Genomic DNA, 14781 nt, shown 5'->3' with positions numbered 1-14781 from the left:
TCTCAGAATGTTCTGGGAGCATTGGCTTTTGGTTATAGAGATAAAACCTAAAACTAATCATTAAGGAACGTTTTGTGTAAGTTTTGGGAAGGTTAGCTTTTGTTTAAAAAAAACAATAAGAACGTTCCCAAAACCTTATTTTCCGGTTCCAACGAGGAACCAAATAAGAACGTTAGGGGAACGTTGTGTGTATGTGTTTGTTACCATTCATTCTTGTTATATATTTTTCATGCAATGAAAGTAAATGAGGCTGTCTTTCCGATCCACTATATAAATAACAAAAGTGGTGTGAATAAGTTATGACAGAATTGTCAGAATTTCTTTAAAGATCTTAAAAGGAGTTGATTTTTCTGAATGCATGATTAAGGCTTGTTAGAAGTGTTTATTTAAACATCAGCTAGGACCAGCTTAATGCTGATAGCGTGATAAAGCGGATTGTTGTGACAAACAAATGCTGCATTCATGCAAAAGCATAATTTGTTTGTAAGGTAAAGGTAGTGGGTGTGTTGCTCTAAGATCCATTTATGTATGCAGGTCGATGCAAATGTGTGGGTGATGGTCAATTGGTGATCTTCGCGCATCATGCTTTTCTTTTAGTATCTTGTGCTTTTGTGTATATACATGCATATAAAATGCAAGTTGCTGGACAATGTAAACTCGAAGATCCAGTAAATTAGAAATATAGAACGAGAAAAGGTATGTTAGTTAACCCCAAACTTGAAAGGACTTCACAAAGTCAAAACGTTTAAGGAGAAAACTAAATGTTCATGCACCACTAGATTTAATTTTATGCTTAATGAAAAATAACTTATTAATGTCTCTCTTGGCTCTGTTGCTGGGGCCCTTAAGAGCTCATGTCTAAATGCTCCTCTAGACACTTTAGCCAGTCCCACTTGATTTGATTGAATATAAAGCGAGGTTGATTTTCCTCCAGCAGAGCCACTAATCTCTAATAACATAATGGATGTCGGCTGTGGGGAAATCATGGAGCTGGATTTTAAACATCAGACATTTAAGATCCTGGTTGTCTCACAAAATATCTTATTTAGCGTCACTTAGAGTGACTAACTGAGTTTCATTTATGGCACTTACGGGAAATAATACAATCATTTATAAGGGGGATCAAATCAGCTGTGCATTACAGAGTGCATTTGGCCCTACTTGGAATTTGCCGTGTAATAGCTATATTGAGTCTTCCAGATGTTTTTGGACTGTTGGTCCACTGCTGTTGTCAATTTTGCATCTGCTCTCTCCAATTCTCTGAATTTCTGTGAGGACATACCACTCTGACGAAAGTAGCTACTAATACATGGAACTGTAAACAACTTGCTCCAGATATGGCATGGTGTGTGTTTTCAATTGTATCCTGCCATCTTGTGGAAATTATCAATCAGCACACTGTTCATATGAAGCCATATGCTATTAAACCAACCACGAATCATCTATCTATCTATCTATCTCTTTCATTATTTATTTACTTATTCTATTTATTTATATTTAGAATATGGGATTTTCCTCTCTATTTTAAGCATTTTATTTCTGTGTGGTTAAAATGAATTTAAATGCAACATGTGCAGTAAATGCGTATAAAGGAATAACATTTATTAGCAGGTCATTATTTAGATAGGTTTAAATTAAATTATAGGTAGACTAACAAAGAAACAAACATGTCCAGTAAAGACGTTAAAATGAATAACATTATTTATCTATCATTTAGTTAGGTGAATATTCACCTTTATTTATTCTATTCTGTGGAACAATGCAAAACAAAGGAGATTGATCACGCTGAAAGTTCTTCATACATTTCAAGTTAAAAGCTTACTTTTACTCTAAACGTTTAAGTAAGCGACCTTGTAATGCTTTAAGCGACCTTGAGCGTGTGGAAAGGTTCTATAAAAATAAAACTTCTTAAGTACAATTACGTATTGAAAGCTTTTTTCGGTTTTAACTTTCGCTTAAGTAGGCTATGTTTTTGGCCCAATATTTTGACTTCTCCTTTAGTAAAAATTTAGCACAGTATCCATACTTAAACTTAAGTGTTATTTCTTTGTACCTTTTGCTTACTTCAGGTAACAGCTATTGAATGACAGTGAAGTTGACGCTATTATAATTCTAGCGCACAGTGATAGTGCTGGAACCAAATGAATACCTATGGCACTGAAGGCGCGCCGACTCTGACGCTGCTCCAATCAGAGGGCACGAATGAAGACGCGCTCCAGTTGTATGGAAGGCAGTTGCTGGGTGTAAAGTGAATGACGAGGCACGCTGCATGTCGTTTGAAGTCGTCTGATATCTCTGAGTACTGTACAGTGAAGATGTCAAGAGCAGCGGCACAGAAGAATCACTGGACGACTGTGAAGCCAAGGTATGCATTGTTTTCTTTTTGCATAACTGCATGCTAAGAATTCGATTTTATAGGCTAGTTATATTCTACTAAAGCATAGCGTACAAGAAATGCATAAATTGCTCAACGCGTCCTGTATTGTCTTATAACCAGTGCAAAATACACGTAAAACAGCAAATTTATATTGAATAAATGATATTAATAATATTCTAAGTATGTTTGTCAGAAGAATGCATAACTCGATGGATAGGGTCACTGTAAACTGATTAACCCCCTGTAACTCTTGCATGATGTAGTTTACTTTGACTGGATGACACATCTGGGTCAGTGAAGAGCCTCTGTTTTTCTGCTGGACTGAACATTGACATTCGGAAGCTGCTTTGTAACCCAGCACATATTTTTTTTAAAAGTCAAGGTGTGGTATGAAATTATTAGCATTCTATGTGCAATATTTATCTATTTTGTATTTGTCATTTATCTTATCTTTATATGTGTTTGGCATATTTTTTTTAAGTTGGATTAATTGTGTGCAAATTTACTTATTTCTATTTTACTAGATATGCATGCATGCACGCACAGGTGTGTATATATAGGTCAACAACAAGTAATGTCTGATATTATAAAAAGAAGGAATATTATCTAGTTTAAGACACAAGTGTCAAGTTCTTAGATATGTAATCTTTGTATCCATGTTTGAAAAATACTTCTAATATTTTCTACAAAAAAAAAAAAACTGTGACTATTCATTAATTTGCAAAGTTTTACACATACAGTTTTATGAATATCGAGACGCTTATTTACTTGGGCTTATTCCATTTTATCTGAACATAATGTTTAAGTGATATTTGAAATATGTGATATTCTACTGTCTGCTTATGTATATATTCATGTTTGCACTTTAAAAGTTATTATAAGTTAAATTATTAATACATTTTCTTTTTCCTTATTGTTATTATTTCCTCAAATCAGCCATCAGTAGACTAATCCACCATGAGTGCCCAAGTGGAGGCAGACATCCGCACCATATCTCCTGAGATGCCTGCCATGTTTGATGGCATGAAGCTGGCTGCTGTAGCCACGGTTCTGTATGTCATAGTGCAGAGCCTGAACCTGAAGTGTCCCACGGTGTCCCCTGACATCACCTGTCAAGATACCCCTCTCAGTCGCTACCTGCTCAAGTCTTGCCCCATTCTAACCAAAGAGTGAGTGCTGCTGCCTAGAAAGCTTTCTTGTCATCCTTTTGCAATCTTCTCACACATGGCATCTTTTTTAGATGGCAAAATACAATAAAATGATGTGATTTGCTGTAGAATGACTAGAAGAATCCAGGAATAAATGTTTTGTTAAATAAATATTTGGATACTACTTTTGAGCCACTCTTTATAAATATTATGCCACATGCCCATGTATCCAGGTACATCCCTCCCTTGTTATGGGGAAAGAGTGGACATCTCCAGACTGTTCTTTATGGGAAGATGGGAAGGGTAAAGTCCCCAAAACCTTGTGGGCTGCGTAAGTACCTGCCCATGTCAGATGAAGCCACTGCCACCTTTGACCTGTTTGAGCCACAAAGCGTTCACAGTACTGGAGGTGAGCTTGGGTTTTGCAATAAAGGGATATTTGACCCCAAAAAGGAAATCTTGATCCAAAAATATACACAGAGATATGGTTCAAAAAGACTGAAATATTAAGCACAAATAATCTTTTTTATGATGCTTACTTGCATTTTTAGACCTTGACAGCTTGTCATTTTCATCCACTTAGGGTGTTTATGATTAAGACGATTCCTCTGGATAGGCAAAGGTGTTGCTCGTTCTTTCACTAGAGTTTATCTGTCTCTGTCCCATCACAGAAGACATCACCATGGTGATCTGTCCTGGGATCGGTAACATAGTGAGAAGCATTATATACGGACCTTTGTGGATTATTCACAGAAACAAGGCTACAGGTGCGCCGTTCTCAACCATCTTGGAGAGCTACCAAACATCGAGCTGACTTCTCCGAGGATGTTCACGTACGGTAAGCCACGTGTGACAAGCATGCTTGTTTGTTATGAAACAAGCATACTTGTGAAAAACAACCAGACAGTTGGTTACAAGTTCTTTATAATAAGATGAGTTTTTTTTGTTAAAAAATAAATAAATATATATATATATATATATATATATATATATGGTCCCCATAATGTAGGGAATACTAGGTGCACACACACTTAGATTCTTTAGAATTGTAACAGAATTATAATTATAAATGATAAATCAATTTTTATACTTGTTTTATTATATATATATATATATATGTATTTTTAACTTATGCACTTAATGTACAATTACAAATAATTTATGTGATTTTGACTACTTGGTTTTCTGTTTTATTTGCTTGTCTTTAGGGCTCAGGAGACGTTTCTACAGTGGGATCAGTGTAGGAGGCTGTACAACTTCCTCATGGCAGACAACATGAAAAAAATCATTCTATCTCACAGGTAAGTATCCTTATTTTTGTGACATATCTGATTGTAGTTGGTCAGTCAGGGCATCCACTAAACTGTATGATTGACAACCAGTGGCAACCCTGGCAACCAATTTTTTTATATCCCTATTAGGGATGCAACAGTTATACCTCGAAGATGTTCGGCGTGTGTTGCTTTTTAAAATGCACGTTATAAGCGGGGAGGCGTTTGCTCATCTCATCGCGCAGACTCACTGGCACACAAACAGAGCCGATTCAGAGAGAAATAAAATGCACGGAAATTATTTAAAAGCAAAAACGCAATTCACAATCGTGTATTGAACCGTGGGTGTCGTGCCGAACGGTTCAATATTATATTGAGAATTGTGACATCCCTAATCCCTATATATCCTATATTTACTGACCATGTGAAACTGAGTCTAGTAAATCTATCCTGTAGGGCAAGTTTATTTGGTATCAGCTGTAGCAAAATGGAGCCCGCCGACCTCAGCTTGCTGTATATGGCCACTTCACTCATGCAGATTGATGACAACATTATGAGGTACTTTAAAAGCTTTCATGAGACAATTCTGACTGCATCTTCAGTTCCCATAATGATTCTTTTCTAAATGTATGTATCTATTAGGAAGTTTCATGGACACAACTCCATAAAGGAGTACTATGAGAAGGAAAGCTGTGTGCATTATATTCACAATGTAAGTAATATTCTTGAAAGCCAGTTATATTAAAGGTGGGGTAAGCAATTTTTCAAAAACGCTTTAGAAAACTGATTTGGGCCGACTAGCAAAACAAACTTGTAGCCAATCAGCAGTAAGGGGTGTGTCTACTCATGATGTGGAGGAGAGAGCGTTCAGTGCACAGGACGGACATTAGCGAGCCGAGCGACAGAAAGATAGAGAAGGTGGATAAAAAATCGCTTACCCCACCTTTAAGTCATATTGTTTTTTTCATATTTGTTTTTTTTTATAACCATAATCTTATGTCTCTTATATCAGATCAGCGTTCCTCTCCTCTTGATGAACTCTTCAGATGATCCATTAGTCCACCAGTCACTGCTGACGATACCTCGTACACTAGCAGGTATTTATATTATTAGATTTTTACTATTCTATCTATTACTTTCCATTTTTATCCATCTTTACTGGGAAGAGTTAATGGATGTGTCAAGTGGCTTTTAACAAGCAAAAAAGAAGCCATTAAACAAAGGACAGACCAAAGGAGTGTAAAAAAAAAAAAAAAAAAGTCAAACGTCTTCGACACGTATGGCCTGATAGTGCTTTTAGGCGCCCATTAAGACTCTCAGCACCGCTGTGTGTCTAAGATCCTGCATTGGACACCTATGCTGAATTTTTCAGGGCCATCTGATCCTTCCCTCTGTGATTATTTATCAGATTACTGCCGTCAGCTTCTTCCTTCAGCCTCAGGTGAAAGACCCAACAGCGAACCCCTGTTAACGAGCCTAACTGCCTTGCACTAAGGAAATATGGGTCACCTGATCTTCAGCTCCTTCCCTTGAGCTTCAACAGAACTTTTAAGTTGATGCATTTTTAAAGAGGCCACAACAGAAGTCTTTGTAGCCTTGTATATCAATTTGGATGGATTATTGAGCATTCTGAGTATATGTCTAATTGATATTTAATGCTGTTAACTTTTGATGTGTTCCTAAAATAAGTCTGTATTGTTTCTCCACAGAAAAGAAGCAAAATGTGATCTTTGCACTGACACTACATGGAGGTCATCTCGGCTTCTTTGAAGGCACTGTTCTCTTTCCTCAACCTCTTTCCTGGATGGACAAAGTCATAGTCAGTTATGCCAACATTATCTGCCAGTGGGAGAAACACAGGCCGCAATGCCAGTAGGAAAAACAATGCCTTGTGCAACACTAAACATAACACTTTATGGTGTTCTTGTTTGCTCATGCAATTCTTGAGTTGAGGTTAGATGATGGTTTCTAAAGGTCTGACTCACTAGAGTTTGCTCTGACCTTCAAGCAGGAATTAGAGAGAAAGCACATACGGTAATAAATTATACTTACCGTAAGTTGCGTCAGATGTCAATGGTGTATCGCTACAAAGCCTGACAAACTGTGCAGAGGGATTTGTAAAATGTTTTTGAAAAGGTTATAGTGAAACTTGTGGAAGAACATATTTGGCAAGAGGAGATGGTAAAGAGGTTAAGACAAATAACTTGTAACTAACTCAAAGTTCACCAGCTGTCATTTACATAGATTTTTCTATACTGTGATGTCAGCATATCTCAAATAATAACTCATCAAATCACCTTTGTGAGATGTTAAAATGTTGATCAGTTTGGAAATTGTTAATATTAGTGATCAAATTCAATATAATTTGAAAGTTTGCATTTACATTGAAATGGTCCTCATTTTCTTTTGAATAGTCTGTCAGGTTGCCTTATATTTTATTGACACTTTTGCATTTTATTGCTGCTTCAGTGGCACAATTATTTTCAGTAAATGTATTTAATAAATAGTTTCCTGTAGATGGAAGCACAAACAATTGTAGCAATATTCTTTTATCTGATGGTCTCCTATTTATTGGCGTCTTTTAAAACTCTCTCTCTGTGGTTCTTACTATCATTCTCTGTTGTTATATTAGAACGCTATAAATAAACATGTCAAATTATTTCATTTAAATGTAACATTAAACCAAAGAACAATGACATAGTATTTTATTGCACTCTAGAAGTGGATTAGCTTTTTCACGTCACGTCTTGAATTGTCATTTAATAATAACCAGTTAAATTCTCTTCTTGACAGTATCTAACAACTGGAATCAGATCATATCTAATCCTAAATGTTTATTTTTATTTTAGTATTCTGACTACTTTTATTATTACTTTCAATTATTATTTTAAAACTATATCCTTTTTTTTTGCTTGTTGTTTTAATGTAATGTAAAAAAACAAACAACAAAAAAAAACTTTTTTTTTTTTTTTATATATACAATTTTATGTCCCACATTTTGGTAACAAGGTTCCAGTATTTGCAAACACATAATTTATGCAGCTTATTTTCTAGAAAGAAATAGATGTAGCACTCAAGCACAATGTTTGACATTCCAAAAGGTTTTTTATTTGCGTTCTTTTACAGGAAATACATGACAATGTAATAAAGTTGTCATTTTAATTGTGCACTTTTATTTAGTAAAACAGTTATTATTACAATGAAATTTTATGTACTCAATTTAACTTTCTATAGAAAGTTATCCATTCAAAACATCATATATTCTTATAATTATGTTTTAAACATTGACTAAGCTGAGTATTTTTCCATTCTCACTTAACAAGAGAAACAACAGAAATGTCTGGACTCTCATTTGCTCCAAAAGAATATCTATATTTCGGGGTAAATCTGAAAATGGGGCTCTGCCCATGATTAGTGAGGAATGTCAAGCACTCCTATAAAACACAGTGTCACAGAGAACTAACTGATCTTATCTGTTTCATTCCTTTTCAAAGACATCTGGAGACTTTTCCAGTGAGGCTGGCGGTTTGGTATGGGAAAGTCTCTATGCTGCTGGGTTCACTCTCAGAAAAACAAAAACACGTTAGATCATTCTGTAATACAATACAACTAAAATAACACACAGTCGCGTGCTTGTACTGCCACAGATAAAAAGTGCTTAGTCAAAGAGTTGTGTTGCTGTGACCTTTCCGTCATATTTGGGGCCTTTCCCATCGAAGTCTGAAGGCAGGATTTCAGCATCAAACTCCTTGAAGTAGTTCTCCAGCTCATCACCGTGAACAAACACCTTCAAAGACAGAAAGTCAAAATCACTTTCTCATCCATCATGAATATTCTTTGCAATAAACACAATTTACCCTTTCCAACAGTTTGCTCTTCATCAGGGGTTTGACCACATTGTAGGTGGTGGTGAAGTACCAGGGCTGGTGGATAAAGTGCACTGCTTTGAAACGCGCAGGGAAAGAATCCTGCCATACACAAGAAGCGGCAGCAATTAAGATGTGGAAAGACGGACATTTATGTGTTATTAATATAGACTATGAAGGTTGATACGCCAACTAACTAATGTTTAAATTATGGTTTAGAAGCAAAAAAAAAATGTGTGTACGTTTCACTCAGTCATGTTTTACTGTCATCTTGGACTTATACTGACACTTAGTGGCGTGGTTGCAGCATTACATAAAAAAGCAAATAGTTTTCAGTTACTGCTTTCACTGTAGAAATGCACTATTAGCAGTTGGTCATGATTAATTAATTTCATATTAATTTATTTGTGATAAAACCTTCTTTGTAGGTAAGTATTACTGAATGCACCTTTAAGAACTAATACAGAGAGCTATTTTTCTAAAAGGCAATAGGTCACCTGCAGCATGTCCACCATTTTCTTCAGCTCTGTGGGCTTGATGCCAGAGGCTTGCTGCATAGTGAAACCCTTAAAGTTTTCAATGATGCAAAACCCGTTGATTTGAGTTTCTTCATTTTGCAGAAGCTTCTCCAGGATCACGCAATAGGCTCTGAGAATCTGGAACAAACACAATATCAATACATGTAACAGACTTTTAGTCTTTTTTAATGCATCCTTGCTGAATACAAGTATTTTCTACAAAAAAAAAAATCTTACCGACCTCAAAATGTTTGAACGGTAGTGTATATTTTTTTTATTAATACAATAAAAAATGAAAAAGAGAAAAGGACACCAATCAATATACAAACTTACTACCGGTTCAGCCTATTATCATTGAAAAAAAATCACCTCATCAAAAGTGATCTCCTCATAATCCCAGTTCTCAATGTTGAAGAGCAGCACCACACGGCCGTATTTATCTCTGCTGGACAGGATCCCTGGGTAACCGGCCTCGATGGTGCACAGCCTCTGGGGTCAAGTTTTCAAAGAGTTCAGGGTAATCCCGCCTGAAGCGCACATAACCTTCAACACAATAAAACCAATAGTAACATCTCAGGGCCAGAAGCATTCCAGTGGCAGCAAATGTCCAAATAAAAACCCTTTGGCAAAACTATTTACCCTTCATGAGTTCATAGGCCCTGTTTACTTCATATTTCCTAGCACGGATGAACCTCACCAGCACACTATCGGGGTTGTCCCCAAAAGTGTCCTGAACACCTTTAGCAAGGTCGTCTCCAGAATCCGCCTTCTCTTTGATAATACCTCTGAGCTCCTTTACAGCTGACACTCGCTTCTCATCTGTCTCATTTAGCTCATCTTTAGCCTACAATGACATCACAAGTTAAAATATTAATTAAAAAATATAACAATTTGTTAGTAAAGCAACAGCTTTAGTGAGTTTTTGTCTGTCAGAATGTGTACTGAATCATGCTAACTTGATAGCAGATGCTATTGTCTAACGCTTACTGGATTTTTAAATTTTCTCAACAAAATCTTGTGCCAAACTTGCCACTGTGATGCTATATAGTTGCTAGGTTGTTACTAGGGTGTCTGGTTGGTTATTAGGGTGTTTTGTGTAGAAATTTTGCAACCGCAATGCTTAACTTAGCAAAGTTAGCTATAGAACATTTATATTTAGCCATGTGCTGTGTTCAGTCTAATTGTGCATATTTTGTACTTTCTAAAAACTTGCTCACACCTTCTGCACCGTGTGGTCAGGTATTTGGTCGCAAGGTCTGAACACCGGCCCGTGATCTTTGACCGTGAGGTGCTCCAGTTTAGCCCTGAGGGCCTGCTCCTCCTCGGACACCATCCGGAATGTTCCACTCTATTATGGAGAAAGACTTATGAAAACATCCTAATGCTGAGTTTAAGCAAACAATTTAGTTTAGTAGCCCTAATCAATGGAAGCTAGTGTGGGCTAGCGCTAAGCTCACTCACATGAATTGCGTAAAGCCTAGTAAACCCGGCCTGAGATTGGGGATAAGCTGCTAATGTTTGTAGCTCTATCCCTAAACACTAAGAACCGCCTTGTTCTTAAAACATTTGTTCACCAAATGAGTGATGGTTTGGAGGAACCTGAGTGAAATCACATATTGTGTGACATAACAGGGTCTTAAGACTTAACATAAGTGGGCAATACTGTGTTTTGCTAATTTTACACTTGTTTGTCAAATTTCTCTTTCATTCTGATAACATATTTTGGTCAGTAAGCAAATGCAACATTGAATGTGGTTTTACAGCTTATAAAGACAAAAAAAATTACTTACAACAACAGCCATTGCTTCAGATGCTCAGTGCAACGTTCTGTGGAGAGAGGGATATTGATCACAAGGAAAATACTTCCTCTCCAACAAAAAGTCTTTTTATGACAAAGACATAATGGGTTTTAACCATGAGAAATTAAACAAGTTGAGTAGGGTGACCATACGTGCCATTTTCCCAGGACGCGTCCTGGCCCGGATTTCTATATTGCCTAAAATATCTAGGTTTTGGCTTTGTTTGCGTGTGCAGACCACTCTGTGTATAACATCAAAATACCATACAGACGGTTCCTTATGCTTTCAAAATGCTCTTGAGGTATGTTGATGTCATACACCGATCGGTCTGCACACGCAAACAAAGCCAAAACCTAGATATTTTAGGCAATATAGAAATCCTGGCCAGGACGCGTCCTGGGAAAATGGCACGTATGGTCACCCTAAAATTGAGTGACTTGGTAGAATTTGTTATCATTACATATATTTAGTATTTAAGTCATACTCTCTTTAGTTTGATGATCCAAAGTTCTCTGTCATTTTAAATTCAAAACAGATTGTCTAAATATTAATTTAATTAGAAACAATCACTGAAAGCAGTTTTCAAAAAGTTTGATTCTCAGGATCCCAAATGATGATGGTTTCTCATACAAGGCAGATATGTATTTTATAAAATGTTATATGTATAAACACCCAATTATACTGTTTGACAAAGAATTAACAAAAAATTAAGCATGATATAATAAAGAAAACATGTAGTTTGACAAATTAAATTAGTGGCTTTGTCATTGTACTGAAGGCAAAACTTTTTTTTCTTTTTTACCCACTATTAGAGTAAAATATTAAATAATAAACAAATAAAATAAAGCTAATAAAATAAGTGGAAAAAACAATAAAATGTATTTTTTCTTATTTTAAAGATTATTTCCTTATTTTGTAATCCATATTCTTATTGATAAATATGGCTTCTGACCAGTGTTTAGAAAGCAGAAAATAATTTCTCAGAAAACAAGACTTGAGATCTTAATTTTGCATCTCAAATAAATGTATCTTGACTTAAGGATGTTTTGATATTTGTACTGGAATACAACTAAGAAAGATATTCATTTTTGCAATGCATGCAACATTTAATGCCATGACATGAATTGAAGGCTTTCTGTTCCTTTGTGAAAAGGTGAATTAAGACTTTTTAAGACCTGCAGAAACCCTGGTAATAAAATGACAAAATAATACAACTAATAAAATACTACCAGTAAATCATAATAAGGCCAATTAAATAACACAAATTAAAATTAAATAGAAATAAAATATGTTCACTTTTGTAGTCTTCTAGTAAAATAATTTTGTGGGCCCCCAAGATACCCTTTGTGTCCATCAGGGAGTTCCGGAAGTCCAATTTGAAAACCCCTGAACTTGAGTAATCTGAGACATTAGGTTATATAATTGGAACATTTCTGGCTATATCACAAGCATTTCAGCAGGGTTGTTATGTGATAGTCTCCATTGGTCTGAAATTCTGAGGTGAAAACTGCATCAACTGTAAAAGTTGAAAGTGAAAAAATGTCCCAGACTACCTCAAGTCACTCTACCTCAGTTCAAACACCAACAAAGAATAGATTAGAGAGAATAGAGAATAATACATCATCATCAATATTTTAGAAGATTCCAAAACATGAGCAGCTTGCATTCTAAATGATAAAACAAATCCCATGCTCTGTCCTAGGAAACGACACTTACCTGACACAATGCGGTGCTGCTCAAGCCAACAGAACTGAGTGAGGTGCGGAAGAGCAGGCTCCAATAATTTGTAGTGTGACCTGTGATGGATTAACAACGTCATATGGGATTATACAGAGCAGATTTGATGTTAATCAGCGAAAAACATTGAGAAAAGGAGCAAAGAGAACATTGACCAATAGCCTGCAGCCAATAGCATCATGACTGTCATATTTTAATCAAGAGGAACCTTCCCTGACCCCAAACACATTGTGTGATTAAAAATAAATAAATAAATAAAATAGGGAGTGGATGGGAAAGAGTGTGTCAGACATATTAGCAGTTATTAGAGGTTAAATGTGAGGGAGGGTTTGGCAATCAACTGACCAATAAGATTTGACTGGATTCCAACACCAGTGAAAACTATGTGCTGGCAACGCGAACGATGTCTGGAAATAGACCTTGAACACAAAGCCGTGTACACATGCCAAAATATATATGTAGGCATTTTCATTAGAATCAGAAAATAATTATATGACATAAGATAATGCATCAATGTAAAACATTTGAGAAAATCTACATATAAATAGCTAATCAGAAATTAAAATTTTTACCATAAATTCTGTATATGTATATATAGGTACAATTTTTTTTTTAAATAATGTAAAAATAAATGTATGTATATAATAAAACAGGTAATATTCATAGATGTTGACATTTAGAAATAAAAACATATATTGCATATGGCTTTGTGAAAAAAAAAACATTTCATCTCGCCGTTCTTGCACCATAAAACGTTGAAGAATAGTTTGTTGAAGCTTTTGTTGCATATTTCTAGATTGCATTCTCTGTAAAACTGCTTTTTATGAATATTTTATTGTTAAAAATGTTATACAAATAAATAATGAATTTTGAAATTGAACTGAAAATATTTCCAATAAGGTTTATACATTTAACAATACTTTAAATGTGTCTAGATAAAAATACACTGTCTTCTAAAAATGTTAAAATAATAATAATTATACAAACTAATTAGTTCTCATATAATATTTTAATAATATATTTTGAGTTTATTTCAATGATCACAAATGCAAATTTGCAAATGTGTACTTCCGTCTTGTCTTTTATTCATTGTAAGGTATAACTGTCTTTATATTTTGGGAAGAGGGTCCCCAGCAAGGTTATAATCATATTTGGGGGTTCTTGGCATCAAAAGGTTTTGGAAACCCCTGCTGTAGTTTGGGCCATATATACATGAGTTATTTTGAGGGGACAGCAAATTTACACTGTTATACAAGCTGTACACTCACTACTTTACATTGTAGCAAAGTGTCATTTCTTCAGTGTTGTCACATGAAAAGATATAATAAAATATTTACAAAAATGTGAGGGGTGTACTCACTTCTGTGAGATACTGTATATCACAAAGAGCTCAAATCAATACTCAAATTAAATTTTAGTTGTAAGCAGCCAGTGGTTTGCAGCCAGAATTATCGTCATCCACCCTCAAACGTCACTGCAAAGTTTCCCACTGTTACATTGATCGGTAGGGTGGCCATAATCCCACAAAGCAGGATTGAGCCTTTGAATGTGCGGGTCTGTATTACTAAAGCAGTGATTGCAGCACAATGGTTGTCTCTGTGCTACCAGAGCAGCTCAGTGCTTATTGTACATCTATTGGGTAAAAGCATAGTTGACAGACAATAAATTTGATGATTCATTATTATGCAGGTATATTGTTTCAACATTTATAGGACAACTTATACATATATTATATTATATTGTTATTACATAATTTCAATCCAGCCTTTATCACGTGTTGCCAAGTTAGAGCTCACATCACACCATAGTCTTTACACACCTATTAAACTATTAAAGGGGTCATATGATGTTGCTAAAGACCAAACAAAGTAGTTTCGCTTTCGCAACGAAACACACAGCGGGCTAAAGTGAGCGGAGGCGGGTGGGCTTGAGAACGGAGCGGCCGGCGGATTCGACAAAGGAGCGGCAACCACATGTGACGACCCCGGCTGGACTCCACTTCGTCCACGGTGAAAGCCGATCCGGCGATCCACAGCGCGAAGTTGTTGTATTTCCTCAGCGACCA

At 35.8% G+C, this 14781-nt stretch overlaps 2 pseudogenes; one reads left to right on the top strand and one right to left on the bottom strand.

Annotated features, from left to right (window-relative positions):
* The first annotated feature begins 2271 nt into the window (after window positions 1-2271).
* Window positions 2272-6699, top strand: LOC107716620 (abhydrolase domain-containing protein 2-B-like; annotated as a pseudogene).
* A 1649-nt stretch (window positions 6700-8348) lies between these two features.
* LOC107716676 (retinaldehyde-binding protein 1-like) lies at window positions 8349-12811 on the bottom strand (annotated as a pseudogene).
* Between the last annotated feature and the right edge of the window lie 1970 nt (window positions 12812-14781).

The sequence above is a fragment of the Sinocyclocheilus rhinocerous genome, unplaced genomic scaffold (assembly GCF_001515625.1).
Source record: "Sinocyclocheilus rhinocerous isolate Xijiao unplaced genomic scaffold, SAMN03320098_v1.1 scaffold1201, whole genome shotgun sequence".
NCBI classification, from domain to species: domain Eukaryota; kingdom Metazoa; phylum Chordata; class Actinopteri; order Cypriniformes; family Cyprinidae; genus Sinocyclocheilus; species Sinocyclocheilus rhinocerous.
This window is presented reverse-complemented; position numbering and strand designations above follow the sequence as displayed.